This window comes from Betta splendens, chromosome 19 (genome assembly GCF_900634795.4).
Source record: "Betta splendens chromosome 19, fBetSpl5.4, whole genome shotgun sequence".
Taxonomy (NCBI): domain Eukaryota; kingdom Metazoa; phylum Chordata; class Actinopteri; order Anabantiformes; family Osphronemidae; genus Betta; species Betta splendens.
The window spans coordinates 2,514,003-2,529,382 of NC_040898.2; the positions used below are offsets into that span (position 1 = coordinate 2,514,003).

The 15,380-nt window shown below is 45.3% G+C and overlaps 1 protein-coding gene, 1 long non-coding RNA gene and 3 pseudogenes across 3 annotated transcripts in view; 1 reads left to right on the forward strand and 4 right to left on the reverse strand.

Moving 5' to 3' along the window:
* LOC129603358 (uncharacterized) overlaps positions 1-15,380 on the reverse strand; it is a 395,454-nt gene that overhangs the window by 29,197 nt on the left and 350,877 nt on the right. The window lies entirely within an intron of this gene.
* LOC129603362 (uncharacterized) overlaps positions 1-15,380 on the forward strand; it is a 38,808-nt gene that overhangs the window by 12,219 nt on the left and 11,209 nt on the right. The window lies entirely within an intron of this gene.
* LOC114846627 (5S ribosomal RNA) lies at positions 5,220-5,338 on the reverse strand (annotated as a pseudogene).
* On the reverse strand, positions 5,874-5,992 carry LOC114846615 (5S ribosomal RNA; annotated as a pseudogene).
* Positions 6,530-6,648, reverse strand: LOC114846629 (5S ribosomal RNA; annotated as a pseudogene).

The following is a 15,380-nucleotide window of genomic DNA, read 5'->3' on the forward strand; positions in this document are numbered from 1 at the left end:
CTTTACAGCTTATAATGGTCATGTTATGATGCCAGGCTATTTTAAAACAGCTCAATACACCTTAAAGCACAGATGCAATTGCCTTGGTTTAAACTAGTGTTTCTACAGCCTAAAAAGCTCAAAAACGAGGTTTTACTGTTTCTGCATTGGTTTCCATCATAACAGCCTCTACTGGTCATGTTTCCATGCCAGGCTACTTTAACACAGCTCATTACACCTTAACACTAGAACTACTGGGTTTTCTAAATATACCCATTCCCACTAGAAGGTGATCAAATGATCTGCTCGGCTAGCTGAGACCCTGAATCATCTGTGAACAGCTGCTTTTGTTAGGTAAAGAGGGCAAACACTGATGCACTCTAGGTGGTGGGTTGCCTGGGCTTGCTGCCCCTGCTCCTGTCTCCAAGGCTGCACAGTTCCTATGAGTCTATTAGTGACATCCACTGTTACAATGTTCCACCGCTATGTGCTTAGATTTACAACGTGAAAGGACGAGTGTCATTGTTGCGGTCTCACCGAAGGAAGCAATAAGATATCATCATCAATAATACAATAAGACAGTTTCAGATCCTTCTCAAATGTGGCGAAGCTTTGTTTATTTACAAAAAAAAAATAGTTCAAATATTGTTTCCACTGTAACGTCATCAAAAATTACAGAAAAGATGACAGTACACCCATCAAGTTTTAACAAATGTGCAATAAAAAATATAAACAGAAAATGCTTGAAAGCGTTTTTTATATTCCATTTATTTCGTTATTACTGCTTTCACCTGTAACACATAAAGTCATTGCAGAGCTACAGCCATGTTCCTACAGAGTTAACCAGCTGTTTATTTCGTTATTCCCTCTTTCATGTCCGTCTGTTGAATGAAAGCGGGCAAATCACATGTGAAAGTTTTAATTTTTTTTTGTAAATAAAAATAATGTTTGCCCTGTTCAAACCTGGGGAATAAAAACGATTCTGATTCTGAAAGCAGCTGATCAACTTTGTAGGAACACCTTTCATGTGGTACAGGTGAAAGGGACACTAACAACCAAACGCAGCCGAGGCTGTAGCAGCAGAGAAACGCAGATCTTTGTCCTGCGTGTTGATGCGGGTTTCCCCTTCCCCCAGTGTCCCTGCTCTGGGATGTGGATGGCCACGCCCACTTCCATTCAACAGACGGACATGAAAGAGGGAATCACGAAATAAACAGCTGGTTAACTTTGTAGGAACATGGCTGTAGCTCTGCAATGACTTTATGTGGTACAGGTGAAAGGAGTAATAACGAAATAAACGGAATATAAAACGGAAACGCTTTCAAGCGTTTTCTGTTCACCCAAACTAGATGGGTGTACTGTCATCTTTTAATTTTTAGCATTTGCATGTTGTTGTATATGAATAACGAAATTAACAAAATCTACATTTAAAAAAACTGTGAAGAGTTCCGTGTCTACATGAGAGCGGGCAGAACAACGTCCGTCTATGACTCACTGCCGAAAGCGGCTGGTGAAACATGGCTGTAGCTCTGCAATGACTTATTATGTGGTACAGGTGAAAGGGGAAATAACGAAATAAATGGAATATAAAATCGAAACGCTTTCAAGCGTTTTTTGGTTTATAATATATTTTTAATTGCACATTTGTTAAAACTAGATGGGTGAGCGGTGTACTGTCGTCTTTTCTGCAATTTTTAGTAACGTTACAGTGAAATAATGTGTGGACTTTATTTGTTTTTTTGTAAATAAGCAAAGCAGCAAAGCTGTCTTATTGTATTGTTGATGTTTTTCATTGCTTCCTTCGGTGGGACCGCAACAGGGTTAGGGGGGGCACAGTTGCAAATGCCGTCGTTTAAACAAGTTTTCCTATGGTCTGAAAAGCTCAAAAACAGTGTTTTAGTGTATCTGCTTTCGTTTCCATCAGAACAGCCTCTACTGGTCATGTTTTGATGCCAGGATACTTTAAAACCGCTCAACACACTCTAAAAGCACAGTTGAAATTGCCTTGGTTTGAACTAGTGTTTCTATGGCTTGAATAGCTCAAAAACGGTGTTTTAGTGTTTCTGCATTGGTTTCCACCAGAACAGCCTCTAATGGTCATGCTGATGCTAGAATACTGTCAAACAGCTCAATGCATTCTAAATGTACAGTTGCATATGCCTTGGTTTAAACTAAGAAACTAAGAAAACTACTTTAAACCACGGTATTTGCAACTGTCCTTTTATGGTGCACTGAGCTGATTTAAAGGAACCTGGCATCAACACATGACCATTAGAGGCTATTCTGGTGGAAACCAATGCAGAAACACTAAAACATCGTTTTTTTCAGGCCATGTGTCATGATCTGGCTTTTGTGTTTCTAGTTGTTTCCTGTGTTATTTTGGTAGTCTCCTGGTTTCTGTGTCTGCTCAAGCTTCACTTCCGGTTCATGTCCTGTCACAGCTGTCCCTGCCTCACCTGGTCATTACCCACACCTGCACTCTGTTAGTCATCAAGTCACTGTGTGAGTTTCCTCGTTCCCGTGTTTCGTGTCCGTGCTCCTCGTGTTTGTTCCTGTTTTGCTTTGCACCGTGTATCCTGCCTGATCCTCGCTTGTACCGCCACCTGTAAGAGAACCTGGACTAACTAACTGACCGTGAGTTTTTGCCTTATCCCTGTCTGTACTTCTGCCGAGACCGCCTGTGTACGAACCCTGCCTGAATATCGGACTCAAGATTGCCTGCTCCCCTGTGTACTACTTCACTGAACACTTCTGTGTATGACCTGGACCGTCTGACTCTGCCTTGGAAAATAAACCTGTGCTTAATCATTATCCTGCCTCCGTGCTGTGCATGTGGGTCCGCCGCCTGCCCGAGTCTGACACCATGGAGACACTAGTTCAAACCACGCCAATTGAAACTGTGCTTTTAGGGTGTATTGAGCTGTTTTAAAGTAGCCTGGCATCATAACATGACCATTATAAGCTGTAATGTTAGAAACCAATGCATTAACACTAAGACATCGGTTTTGAGCTTTTCAGGTCATAAGAACACTAGTTTAAACCAAGACATATGCAGCTGTACATTTAGGATGCATTGAGCTGTTTGACATTATTCTGGCATCAGAAAGTGACCATTAGAGGCTGTTTTGGTGGAAACCAATGCAGAAACACTAAAACATAGTTTTTGAGCTTTTCAGGCCATAAGAATACTACTTTAAACCACGGCATTTGCAACTGTCCTTTTATGGTGTACTGAGCTGTTTTAAAGTAGCCTGGCAACAACACATGACCAGTAGAGGCTGTTCTGAATGAAACCAATGCATAAACATTAAAACATCGTTTTTGAGCTTTTCAGGCCGTAGAAACACTAGTTCAAACCACGACAATTGAAACTGTGCTTTTAGGGTGTATTGAGCTGTTTTGAAGTAGCCTGGCATCATAACATGACCATTATAAGCTGTAATGTTAGAAACCAACCACTAAAACATCGTTTTTGAGCTTTTCAGGTCATAAGAACACTAGTTTAAACCAAGGCATTTGCAACTGTCCTTTTATGGTGTATTGAGCAATTTTAAAGTTGCTTGGCATCAGAACATGACCATCTTATTCTGTAATGTAAGAAACCAATGCAGAGACACTAAAACATCTTTTTTGAGCTGTTCAGGTCATAAGAACACTCGTTTAAACCAAGGCATGTGCAACTGTGCATTTAGGATGCCTTGAGTTGTTTGACAGTATTCTGGCATCAGAACATGACTATTAGAGACTGTTCTGGTGGAAACCAATGCAGAAACACTAAAACATCGTTCTTGCGCTTTTCAGGCTGTAGAAACACTAGTTTAAACCACAGCAATTGCAACTGTGCATTTAGGATGTATTGACCTGTTTTAAAGTAGCCTTGCATGAGAACAAGATCATTACAAACTGTATAGTTAAAAACCAATGCAGAAACACTAAAACATCGTTTTTGAGCTTTTCAGAAGAACACTAGTTTAAACCAAGACATATGCAGCTGTACAGTTACAGTAGGATGCATTGAGCTATTCGACAGTATCATGGCATCAGAACATGACCATTAGAGGCTGTTCTGGTGGAAACCAATGCAGAAACAGTAAAACATCGTTTTTGAGCGTTTTAGTCCATAAGAACACTAGTTTAAACCACAGCAATTGCAACTGTGCTTTAGGGTGTATTGACCTGTTTGACAGTGTCCTGGCATCAGAACATAACCATTAGAAGCTGTTCTGATGGAAGACAATGCAGAAACACTAAAATATCGTTTTTGAGCTTTTCAGGCCAAAAGAAAACTAGTTTAAACCACGGCATCTGCAACTGTGCTTTTAGGGGGTATTGAGCTGTTTTAAAGTAGCTTGGCATCAAAACATGACCAGTAGAGGCTGTAATGTTGGACACCAGTGCAGAAACATCGTTTTTGAGCTTTTTTAAGTTATAAGAACACTGGTTTAAACCACGGGGTTTGCAACTGTGCTTTTAGGGTGTAATGAGCTGTATTAGAGGCTGCTCTGATGGAAACCAATGCATTAACACTAAAACATCGGTTTTGAGCTTTTCAGGTCATAAGTACACACTAGTTTAAACCAAGGCATACGCAACTGTACATTTAGGAGGCATTGAGCTGTTTGACAGTATTCTGGCATCAGAACATGACCATTAGAGGCTGTTCTGAATGAAACCAATGCATAAACACTAAAACATCGCTTTTGAGCTTTTCAGGTCATAAGAACACTAGTTTAAACCAAGGCATATGCACCCATTGCACCCATTTGCCTGGATGTGGCGTTTGTAAAGGACTTTGAGCATTTTGGGACGTACACATATGGTGGCCATTTTGGCTTGAAACACAATGTCCTTATTGTGTATTTCTCTCCCTTTAAACAGCACAAACAGAGAGAAGCCAAAATCCTTACTTGTAATGTGTCACCGACCATAGGAATGAACTGTGAACAAAGCAAAAGCACCACTGTAAGTGAAAACAGAAAATTCTCACGGGTAATAGCGTCTGTTGTCTAAGAACGATGCAACTATAGGGTTTAGAAATAATTGAACGATCTAGGTGAAATGTCAAATACATAAAACAGAAGTAAGACAAAACATAAGACATTAATTTCAGACCGTACGTCATAACTCTTATCATAACTGCATAGAATAAGGAAGAGAAAACATTTTTCCCATAACACTGTGCAGTACAATGTGGACCTGAGCAAACAGCGCCCTGTGGCAGGGTTGAGGATAAATGTAAAAGCTTACAGCACCTTGGATTCATAGGGGGTCTCCCATCTAAGTACTAACGAGGCCCGGCCCTGCTTAGCTTCCGAGATTAGACGAGATCAGGCGTGCTCAGGGTGGTATGGCCGTAAGCAAGAAGAGCGTGACACAAGCTCTTTTAAACTTGACAAGCCACGCCGTTGCATCCATTTGCCTGGATGTGGCGTTTGTAAAGGATTTTGAGCATTTTGGGACGTACACAGAAGGTGGCCATTTTGGCCTCAAACACAATGTCCTTTTTGTGTATTTCGCGCTCCCTTTAAACAGCACAAACAGAGAGAAGCCAAAATCATTACTTGTAATGTGTCACCGACCATAGGCATGAACTGTGAACAAAGCAAAAGCACCAATGTAACTGAAAACAAAAAATTCTCACAGGTAATAGCGTCTGTTGTCTAAGAATGAGGCATTTACAGGATTTACAAATAATTGAACAATCTAGGTGAAATGTTAAATACCTAAAACGGAATTAAGACAAAACATAAGACATTAATTTCAGACCATACGTAATAAATCATATAATAACTGCATAGAATAAGGAAGAGAAAACATTTTTCCCACAAAACTGTACAGTACAATGTGGACCTGAGCAAACAGCACCCTCTGGCAGGGTTGAGGATAAATGTAAAAGCTTACAGCACCTTGGATTCATAGGGGGTCTCCCATCTAAGTACTAACCAGGCCCGGCCCCGCTTAACTTCCGAGATCAGACGAGATCGGGCGTGCTCAGGGTGGTATGACGGTAAGCGAAAGAAGATTGTGACAGGAGCTCTTTTAAACTTGGCAAGCCACACCTTTGCATCCATTTGCCTGGATGTGGCGTTTGTAAAGGACTTAAAGCATTTTGGGCTGTACACAGAAGGTGGCCATTTTGGCCTCTAACACAATGTTCTTTTTGTGTATTTCGCGCTCCCTTTAAACAGCACAAACAGAGAGAAGTCGAAATCATTACTTGTAATGTGTCACTGACCATAGGCATGAACTGTGAACAAAGCAAAAGCAGCACTGTAACTGAAAACAGAAAATTCTCACAGGTAATAGCTTCTGTTGTCTAAGAACGATGCAATTATAGGGGTTACAAATAAATGAACAATCTAGGTGAAATGTCAAATACATAAAACCGAAGTAATATAACACATAACACATTAATTTCAGACCATACGTCATAAATCATATAATAACTGCATAGAATAAGGAAGAGAAAACATTTTTCCCACAACACTGTGCAGTACAATGTGGACCTGAGCAAACAGCACCCTCTGGCAGGGTTGAGGATAAATGTAAAAGCTTACAGCATCTGGGATTACTAGGCGGTCTCCCATCTAAGTACTAACAAGACCCAGCCCTGCTTAGCTTCCGAGATCAGATAAGATCGGGCGTGCTCAGGGTGGTATGGCGGTAAGAGAAAGAAGATTGTGACAGGAGCTCTTTTAAGCCTCACGCAGCCTTCGAGGGGGTCAGTCTGACCCCACGAGACAAACTATGAAACTTTTGATTCTTTTTTTTTTTTTGACCACGAGGCACCTACGCGTCGCAGGATCTACGGCGGCTCGGGTCACCTCTCCCTTCGTCTTCGTCACAGGCCCGTCCCTCGTCCTCCTGGGATCCGGCGCAACCTCCACCCGTGCCACAGGCCCACTGATGATCAACATGATGATGATGATGATGATGGTTAAAAAAAAAACGTTATCAAAGAAAGGAGTACAAGGCGCATTCCATACAGTATAATTTAATGCTTAGCTCCCTGAACATGTTGTCCGCAGTGCGAGGGCCAACCACGCTCCTCTAGCTCGGCATTTTCGTGTACAGCGGAGCCTTGCGCCCGTAGTCGCCATCCAGATGGGTGTCGGTCAGGTACGCCGTGAATCTTTCGCAAACTTCTTTGCATCTGTCGCGGTGTCGTCCCCCTGCGCCGGCACAGATGACGCATCAGTTTACGTTTAGCAGGTAACATTTGCCACCGCTGGCAAATAAGAGGGTGTCTGGAAACGCCACCATGCCGTGGGCGGACCTGAGTTCGCCCAGGTCCAAGGCCAATTGATCCGTTGGCACGTTACGATCTTTGTAACGAGCCTTGACACGAGCACACCGTCCGTCACTGGCCAGGATGTGTTTGTCCAACAAGGCCCTCAAGGCACCGCGTCTCCCTTCCGGTCCATGCCCGACGATGCCACCGACGCCGTCGCACTCTATGCCGTCAGCGGCCAGAGCGTTCCCACGCAAACAGTCGCACTCCAGACCTTCGTCTAGGCCTCCTTCCGGGTCTGGGAATCCGCTATGATCCAACGGGCACGGGGTTCCTTCTTCTACGCGAAAGCGCAGACAGTCTCTGGTCTGCTTGAGCCGCGGCTCAAAGACCGCACAGTCGTCGGTTTGCAGGTCACCTTCTTGAGAGGCCATAGCGTTGGGACTTTTCGACGAGACTGTGGATAAATGCTCGTTCCAAGTTTGTCAGGTGAAGTGATACTGCGACGTATTCTCTCTGTGACTTTTAATGTTCGCCGCACCTCTGTCCCCGCCACAGGCACCCAACCCAAAATCTGAACCAGCGAGGGATCCTCCAATCGGCTCATCGTCATCTCACCACCAGACAATTTGAACCATCCTCCACTTTATCCAACGTGGAAAAATCCTCCGACCCGGCAATTTATCCCACTAGGAGGATCCTCCAACTCGGAAAAATCCTGGGTGTGTGAAATTGTGTGTAATTGGAAATGCGGTGGCGACTGGTCAGCACTGGCCGCAGTGCTCCTCACATTGAGACTGGTGGAATAGCGTTGACACAGCGCAGACCTCAGTGCCTGCAGCAGCCACGCTCCCCATACATGTAAAATAATTGACGCCGGTGATCTCCTACCTGTAGTGGTCGGACAGCCAGTCAGACTGTCAGTCACCTTTCTGACGCTGATCACACACTTATCACACCCTCATCAGCCAACTGTCAGCAGCCCCCCCCCCCCTTGGTCTGCCTGGGGAAGGTGTTAAAAATGTTAATGAGGCCACCCCCATTTTAGCACCAAAGACGCAATTCCAGGGTAAAACCAAAAGGTGGAGCTTTAGTATCTGACCTGTAGAGTTAGGGTCAAACAGCAAGTATAGGCACAGTTCTGAGAACAGGACATAGATCTGATAACGTCAGTTCTACACTGTTTGCTCAGGCAGACAGACAAACAGACAGACAGACAATAGTCTGTCTAAAAAGTCAACTAAAAAGTTGAGAAAACTTGAAAAGCTGACTTCATGTCAGAATTGAATGTTGTACTAACTCTTTTTTTAATCATAGATAAGCATCGGCAGCTCACGCTGCCACAGCTGCCAAACTACCTTCTGGAGGTTTATCAGTTACTGGCTGTATTAGGTTGAGTTGGACTTCACAAAAGTACCTAATGAATTTATTAAATTCTCATTCTATATATTATTCATATTCACTTGAATGTAGTGTGTGTCAGTCTGCCTGCTTCAGGAGCTGTTTTAACTTAAAAAAGAACATTTCAATGTTCTAATCAAGCTTAGATGAACATAACAATAGAAAGCCTCTTTTCAGACAGAACGACCAATCCACAGCACTAGTTAGACTGGTTTCACACCACCCCCTTCTCCCCAAAGCACCAGAGTCCTGCAGTGCTGTTACCTGATGTGATGTAACCAGATACATTTGTGAACTACTTCATCCGTCCATCACTTATAAGAGCCTAGTGGTTAAAGCACACAACTTCTAACCCACAGTTATTAAATAAACAGTTTTTGTTAGTTGGTGGTTTAAAATAAGAAACTTTTATATCCTAAAGCCATAGACTTAACACTTTTTTTTTTTATTTTAAGTTTTATTTACAGATTTTATAAACGTCCAGTTCATTTGACCGTTTTCTAAACCAAGTCTGAATGTTGGGTCACTACATTCTTTTAGAGCAGAACTGTTTCTCAAGGAGCTTCTACATTATATGTCCTTCATGGAGGACATGGTCTTTACACCTTCTTACAGTCCTTTGTTCAACTGATGAGCCAGTTCTTTACAGGTGTGAAGTTAAGCCTATTGTCAATAGAGGATAGTGCCTAACTTTACTCAGATTGAAGGTTCCTGCACTTTTGGTAATGTTTCTGCTTTAAGAAAAGTCTGTAAGTTAACTTAAAAATTATTGAGCAGTCACAATCAGCCGATTGCGGTGACATTTGGCAGTAAAAGGTGACTGAAATGACACAGAACTAAAAGAATATCAGCTGGCATAACTCAAAACACATATATATGCAGATCTCTGCATTTTGTGTCACTTGAATTTGTGTGGTAAACAAAAGACACCAGAGGCAAGTTTACACCAGGAGTCTCTAGCTGGGAGCTTCTGTGCCTTAACCACTAGGCTGTTGGTCCTCTGAGGGAAACCTACTGTATGGACAGTAACTAAATTCCTTCATACAGCATTATGTTAACAGAGCCTTGATTTGAGTGGAACCTTTAAAGTTACGGATCCATGAAGAATTTTCTTTTTAAGCAGTTTACAAATATATCTGATTTTCATGGCTCTGGTGAAGTTGTGTGGAAGTTAAGTCATGTCAACTCTTTCAGTCTGGTGTCCTTTTTGGGGGAGGGTTCATCACACCTACTCACTTTTGTGTCTTTTGTTCACGTAACGAGCCACTTCTTTGCAAGTGTGAAGTGAAGCCAAACTGGAGGATAATATGGAACTTCCCTCAGACTAAGGAAGCTTTTGGTCTTTGTCAGTTGTCAAAAAATGCCAGTAAGATTAGTGCTAAACATTACAATACAGTAATACATACAATACATATAATTAAAACAAATAAAATATCCATGTGGATGTTGACTGAATGTTTGACTAAAGGGCATTGTATTCATAACACCTGTAATTTTCTACTTGCTTAGACATAAATAACTTTATATTCGCCAATCAGCCTCACGGGGTCCAACGCCGTCCTGTAAGGGTCGGACCAAATTGAGGTGGTGGTGTCCATGTCCGGGTCGTCGAGAGCCGCTGGCTCGAAGACTCCATTGTAAACCACAAGAGAGAAAAATCTCAGACCCCTCACAGTCTTGATTACACCCCAAAGAACAGTGCCGTGCCCCGACTCTTTCCTGGGACTTGACTTGAACGATTCCCTCGCACGGTGTAACGCGCGCGCGAAACAGATGCACCAGCCCCTTGCCAGGTGAGGCCCAGATCTTCCCCGTTAGGACCTCCATTTTCTCCCAGGAGGCGTTCAGGAGCGCCCAATTTCCCGAGGGTCTGCGTTGCAAGAGGTTAGGACGCACGTCTCGGAGACAGCAAATTTGTCATTGTCTCTGGCTTTTCCAGTGCCTTTAGAGAAGGTCTCTAAGATCTGAGCGGCGGCAACAAGCTCCGGTCCGTTAGAGAAGTTAGAGCTGTCGATGCGGGCGTCTCTGGTCTCTGCGTCCATGTATTTGAGCTCTGTTCAGTTTAGAGGGATGGGAAGAGTAGCCATCCTCTTCCATCTTCTGTGGGGTTTATATGACGCCAACCGTGGAAGGTGGCAGGTCAGACCGGGGTCCAAGTTGACCCCAACCTTGCTTTTGTTTGTTTTTCTTTTTCTCTGGCGCCACATCTCCATCACTGCCAGAAACCAAAAACCAAAATCATCTCACCACCAAAGAACTCGGAACCGTTCTCCGCTTTATCCAACGTGTAAAATCCTCCAAGCTCCTCCTAGTTTATCCCACCAGAAGGATTCCTCCAACAAAAAAAAACATCTAACCAAGGGGGGGGGGATTCCTCCAACTTCCTCCAACTTGGAAACTTGTGTTTGTGTGTGCTTTCACCACCACCCTCACGCACCACACACACACACACACACACACACACACACACACACACACACACACACACACACACACACACACACACACATTATATGATTATTATTATATTATGAGGGAAAACATAAAGACCAAATAAGCAAAACTTTTGATTGATATTTAGATAAATGCTAAATATTTATTGAATATAAAACAGTAATCAAAGAAAGGGGTACACAATGCATTCATATGCACTCATATTCATATTCATATTAATATTCACATCACATGTATTCATAATCCAAAGAGGTCCGGACATCTTAATTGGCACGCGTAACGACAGAGGCAGGCATGGCAGGGAGAAGCTCAATACAGCCAGCTATGTAAGCCAAACGCTCATAACCCTCAAATCATCTAAACTGGGTTCGTCCAATGTGAAAAATCCTCCAACACGGCAGTTTATCCCAACAGAAGGATTCCTCCAGCGTGGTGGGAAAAAATCATCTAACCTGGGGGTAGAGTCGGGACCTGTCACCGGTTTGTCCAACGTGAAAAATCCTCCAACCTGGCAGTTTATCCCACCAGAAGGATCCTCCAACTTGGAAACTTGTGTTTGTGTGTGCTTTCACCTGCAAATTATTTCACCACCCTCACGTAGCTTGGTCTAAAAACAAACAAAAAAAGAGACAACTGGTCTTACTTATGAGTTGGTGTTAGGGAGACGCCTGCGTGCCCGCGTTTCCTGCATGCTTGCGTGCCTGAACACCTGATCATTGGCCTGCCTGCCTGAAGATTTGAAGCAGATTTTTTTTTTTTTTAAGCCAGTCAAATGACAACTCTGAACCAGAAGAGGAATTGGAGGAAGATGTGTCAAGTGAAGAAGAGGAAGAAAAAGGAGAAGCAGAAGCAGCAGATACAGCAGGACCAGAAACAGATGAATGACAAGAAGACAGCGAGGGATGGGATCTAAGGCTGGACACGGTGGCTCAGGCAGTCAACTTGGAATCGACCTTCTGCATGTTTGTGACCCCAGCAGTGGAAAGGATCGTCCTGGAGAACAGCAACCAGGAGGGTTCTCGAAAAGCTCGGGAGCGCCTGGAAGGGCATGGATCAGGTCGACCTGCGAGCCTACTTGGGCCTCCTTATTTTGTCCGGCGTCTACAGGTCCTGAGGGGACGCCGTGGCCAGCCTGTGGGACGCCGAGAGCGGCAGTGCCATTTTTCGCGCCACGATGTCGCTCAAGGTGTTTCACGCTTACTCGAAGCTGTTGCGTTTCGGCGATCGCCAAACTAGACCCGCCAGGCGAGCAACGGACAAGCTGGCAGCCGTGAGAGAGGTCTGGGACGCGTGGGTGGAGCGGCTGCCCAGCTAACGTGACGGTGGACGGGCAACTGGTACCTTTCAGAAGTAAAGCAAAACATACATCTCACACACGCAGACATGCAGACACAGACACACAAACACAGGCACAGGCACAGACAAAGGCACAGACACAGACACACACGCAGGCACACACATACACACACACACGCACAGACACACACCCATACACACAAATACACACACACAGGGACACAGACACACACACACGCAGACATGCAGACACAGGCACAGACACACACACGCAGGCACACACATACACAAACACAGGCACAGACACACACCCATACACACACATACACACACACAGGCACAAAGACACACACACACGCAGACATGAAGAAAAAACATAGCACGTCGGCTTTTTTTTACCTCTGTAAAAAATATATTTTTAAAAATCTCACCTTTATTTTTTGTAAGTCGTTGCTCTTTCAGACAGTACATGCCTAGCAAGCCAGCAAAATACGGCCTCATGTTTTGGGTGGCGTGCAACGCCAAGTCCAGCTACGAAGATGCAGCTTTACACCGGCAAGCCAGGAGGAGGAGGAGGAGAAAAGAGAGCTTCTGAAAAAAAGCATGGCCAGCGGGTCGTGCTGGACGTCACCGAAGGGCTCGCCGGGCCTCGCAACGTGACGTGCGACAACTTTTTCACTTCCTACGAACTGGGCCAGCGGCTCCTGCGCAGGGAGCTCACCATGCTCGGACAAAAAGCCCTTTGCCGTCCTAGACTACAACGCCACCAAGGGAGGCGTAGACAACCTGGACAAGGTGATAGGAACCTACAGCTGCAGGAGAAAGTTGGCGGGCTGGCCCGTGGCGGTGTTTCACAACGTCCTAGACGTGTCTTGCTACAACGCTTTCGTCGTGTGGCAAGAGGCCCACCCGGACTGGATGCCCGGCAACCGCAGCAGGAGGAGGGTGTTTCTAGAGCAGCTGGGCAAGGCACTCGTGACTCCTCTCATCCGGAGAAGGCGCCATCCACCTCGCGGCGAAGCGTCCGCCTCGCTCGTGCCCTCACCGCAGACCTCGTCTGGGGTGAAGTCGGGGACGGCGAGGGTGACGGAGAAGATGACGCCCTTGGTTCCGCCGCTAGCGACCGGGCGCAAAAGGGCAAGAGGAAAAGGTGTCAAATTTGTCCGCACGCGAGGGACCGCAAAACAAACAACGTTTGCCATCGGTGCGAGAGATACATCTGCCACAGACATTTGCTCTTCTGCTGCTCAGACTGCGCCCCTTGCTCCTGAAGATAATTTGTTTGTTCATTAGAAAATAAAATAATAATAAGAATAGGAATAATAGTAATAATAATAATAATAAAATTAATAATAATAATAATATTCGGTGTGTGTTTTATACTATTGTTGATGTTTTTGTTGTTGTCAGTGTAGTAACACTATTTACTAACAAAGTGTAATATGTAAAAGAAAAATAATTAATAAAAAAAGCAAAAGCATTTGAATTTGGGTATTTTGTTTTTTTTTTCTCCAACCTGAGAATTTCTCCAACCTGGAGAACCCCTCCAACTTGGAAACACACAACGTCACAGCCCTCCCTGTATCCCCCCCCCCCCCCCCCCCCCCACACACACACACACACACACACACACACACACACACACACACACACACACACACAATCCAACCTGGAGATTCTCTATCCTCCTAACCTGCACTTTCAGTGTCCTCGCTGGGTCGAGCATGACCCCCACATCCCTCCTCCTAACCTGCACTTTCTGTGTCCTCGTGGGGTCGAGCGTGTCCCCCACCTCCCTCCTCCTAACCTTCACTTTCGGTGTCCTTGTGGGGTCGAGCGTGACCCCCACCACCCTCCTCCTAACCTGCACTTTCAGTTTCTTCGTGGGGTCGAGAGTGATTTCCACCTCCCTCCTACTAACCTGCACTTTTGGTGTCCTCGTGGGGTTGAGCGTGACTCCGACCACCACCCCCCCACAACACATCCTCACCCACTTGTGGGGTCAGATGTAAAACCCTCCTCCGTTGCCCTCGTGGGGTCTAAAAATGAGAGCTGCGTGAGGGTTAAGCCTCCGATTGACCCTTTTGCCAGACAGCGTTAGCTCAACACTGTCTTGTAATTTGCAACAGAATCATTCAGGCCTCATTCAAACAGCACACATCATCCTAATGTCTACACCCTTAGTTAGTCTCAAAGGCCTCGCTACTGTAGGTGCGGCACCACTACATCGGCTTATTTGCTGCCAGGCTAGTGGCCCATCTGGCCACAACGCGGCGTGAGGAAGGTTTTTAACAACAGCTGGCCTATAAGGCACGCATCGCCTCACATTTGCCTCCTCCACTTGGGGCAGGAACTCTCCTCCAACCTGGAGAGAGCAAACCACCTTTTTCCGGCCGAGAACCATGGCCTCAGATTTGGAGGAACTGATTTTAATCCCAGCCGCTTCACACTCAGCTGCAAACCGCACCAGCGCACGCTGGAGGTCCTGGCCTGATGAAGCCAACAGGACAACATCATCTGCAAAAAGCAGAGATGCTATCCTGTGGTCCCCAAACCAGACCCCCTCCGGCCCCTGGCAGCGCCTAGAAATTCTGTCCATAAAAATATTGAACAAAACCGGTGACAAAGGGCAGCCCTGCCGAAGTCCAACATGCACCGGGACCAGGTCTGACTTATTTCTGGCAATGCGAACCAAGCTCCTGCTCCGGTTGTACAGAGACCGAACAGCCCTTAGCAAAGGGCCCTGGACTCCATACTCCCGGAGCACCTCCCACAGGATGTCACGAGGGACGGGGTCGAATGCCTTCTCCAGATCCACAAAGCACATGTAGACTGGTTGGGCAAACTCCCACAAACCCTCACGCACCCTGCTGAGGGTATAAAGCTGGTCCAGCGTTCCACGACCAGGCCGAAAATCACATTGTTCCTCCTGTATCCGAGGTTCGACTATTGGCCGAATTCTCCTCTCCAGTACCCTGGCATAGACTTTCCCAGGGTGGCTGAGAAGTGTGATTCCCCT